Raw genomic sequence first — 2,500 nt, forward strand, 5'->3', positions numbered from 1 at the left:
GCGCCTGTTGTCAAAAGGGATGTGAGGAAATAATTAACCTTCAAAGATGAGATAAGACCCGGAATTTTCTTACCTCCCTACCTCCCAACCCCCTGCCTCCCTCCCTGCCTCTTGCTCCACTGTCTCCCTGCCTCCCTGCCATCTCCCCTCCCTGCCTCCCTCCCTGCCTCTTGCTCCACTGTTTCCCTGCCTCCCTGCTTTCTCCCCTCCCTGTCTCCCTTCCTCCTCTCCTCCCTGCCTCCGTGCCTTCCTGCCTCCTCTCCTCCTTGCTTTCCTGCCTTCCCCTCTTCCTGCCTCCCTTCCTCCTTGCCTTTTCTCCTCCCTGCCCCACTGTCTTCCTGCCTCCCCTCTTCCCTCCTGATTCGCCTGCCCCTCTACGCACCAGCCAGCCTGCCTCCTCTTCCCTTGTCTCTCTTCTTCCATCCCTCCTCCCTCTCTGCATCCTCCCTCTCCCTCCGCGCTCCTTGTTTTCCCACCTTGCCTTCTCGCTTCTTTTTCTTCCACCCATCTCCCCTGCCCCCTCCCTACCTCTATATCTCCTCACCTCCTTTCTCTCCTCCTCTCCTCCCGTCCTCCACATACCCACACCTCTTCGCCATCTCAGCTTTCAGACGCACCATTCACGTCGCCTCCTCCTCCTTAACAATGCATTCTATGGTTGCAGGTTTAGTTGTTCTGCCGTCACTGTTCACTGCTGACAGATAATACTATATAGGAGAAAATGTTTTACCTATACGTCCTGTGAACTGCACATTTTCGAACAAGAAATTCGCTCACCCTACTGTAGGTAGAAAATATTTTGCGAACGCTTTTTATTTAGTGTATTTTTCGTTTTCTTTTTTTTTTTTTTTTTTTTTCATTGAGAGCTAGTGTGGTGTTTTGTAATTTTGCTTGTTTATTCTGATATTGTCGTTTTCGTTGTGCTGAGGAGTTGCTGTTTTCTTTTCCGTGGTTCTGAGTCAGCCAGTACTTTAATATTTGCTCTTTCCACACGTGAAGATCTTTTTTGAAACTTTGCTTGGGAGTGGTTTTGTCATGCATCAGAATTACAAACATTCTCGCAGGTTTGTGCTCCAATGATACTTACTCACTCACTTATTTACTTACTTTCTTATTTACTTAGACTCCTGTGATGATAACATAGCGAGCAGTATCGTGAGCATCGGGGCATCTCTGAAACTAAACTAGCAGCCATTTTATACTTAGATTTCCTTTTTTTTTTTTATGTAGGAGGGACACAGGCCAAGGGCAACAAAAATCTAATAAAAAAAAAAAAACCCGCTGAGATGCCGGTCTCTGAATAGGGTAAGAAGCGATAGTAAAAAAATTGAAGGATAAGTGTCTTGAAACTTCCCTCTTGAAGGAATTCAAGTCATAGGAAGGTGGAAATACAGAAGCAGGCAGTGAGTTCCAGCGCTTAACAGAGAAAGGGATGAATGATTGGGAATAACTCTTGCACTAGAGAGGTGGGCAAAATAGGGGTGAGAGAAAGAAGAAAGTCTTTTGCAGTGAAGCCGCGGGAGGAGGGGAGGCATGCAGTTAGCAAGATCAGAAGAGCAGTCAGCATGACAATAGCGGTAGAAAATAGCAAGGTGCAACATTACGGCGATGAGAAAGAGGCTGAAAACAGTCAATTAGAGGAGAGGAGTTGATGAGACGAAAAACTTTTGATTCCATCCTGTCTAGAAGAGCGGTATGAGTGGAACCCTCCCAGACATGTGAAGCATACTCTGTACATGGCCCTTATATAGAGTTAGCAGCTGGGGTGGGGGTATGTGAGAAAAACTGGCGGAAACGTCTCAGAACGCCTAACTTTATAGAAACTGTTTAAGCAAGAGATAAGATGTAAAGTTTCCAGTTCAGATTATACTCGTATGTAAAGGACAGATCGAGGATCTTCAGTGTAGAAGAGGGGGACAGCTGAGTGTCATTGAAGAAGAGGGGATAGTTGTCTGGAAGGTTGTGTCGAGTTGATAGATGGAGGAATTGAGTTTTTGAAGCAATGAACAATACCAAGTTTTCTCTGCCCCAATCAGAAATTTTAGAGAGATCAGAAATCAGGCGTTCTGTCGCTTCCCTGCGTGAGCTGTTTATTTCCTGGACGTCTATGAAAAGGCGTGGAAAAGTGCAGGGTGGTATCATAAACGTGCCATTGAATAGGACAAGAAGATTTAGAACATCATTAATGAATAACAGGAAGAGAGTTGGTGACAGGACAGGACCCTGAGGAACACCACAGTTAATAGATTTCGGAGAAGAACAGTGAAAGGCTCAAGTACCTTTTGTGTGCCACCTCTGTCATGTATAGCAAGAGAACAGGCTGTGTTAAACCAAGATTTGGAAGGTATAGGTCGAGAAAAAGAATGAGGTTTTATGGTTCTCTGGTTATTAGTATCATTTTAATTATCTGGAGACGTAAAATAACGATTTTTTTCTTTATCCGTTTTATTATATTTTATTTTGTCTTTCATTTATTTATTTGCTTATTTGCTCTTTTTTG

The sequence above is a fragment of the Scylla paramamosain genome, chromosome 10 (assembly GCF_035594125.1).
Source record: "Scylla paramamosain isolate STU-SP2022 chromosome 10, ASM3559412v1, whole genome shotgun sequence".
Lineage (NCBI taxonomy): Eukaryota > Metazoa > Arthropoda > Malacostraca > Decapoda > Portunidae > Scylla > Scylla paramamosain.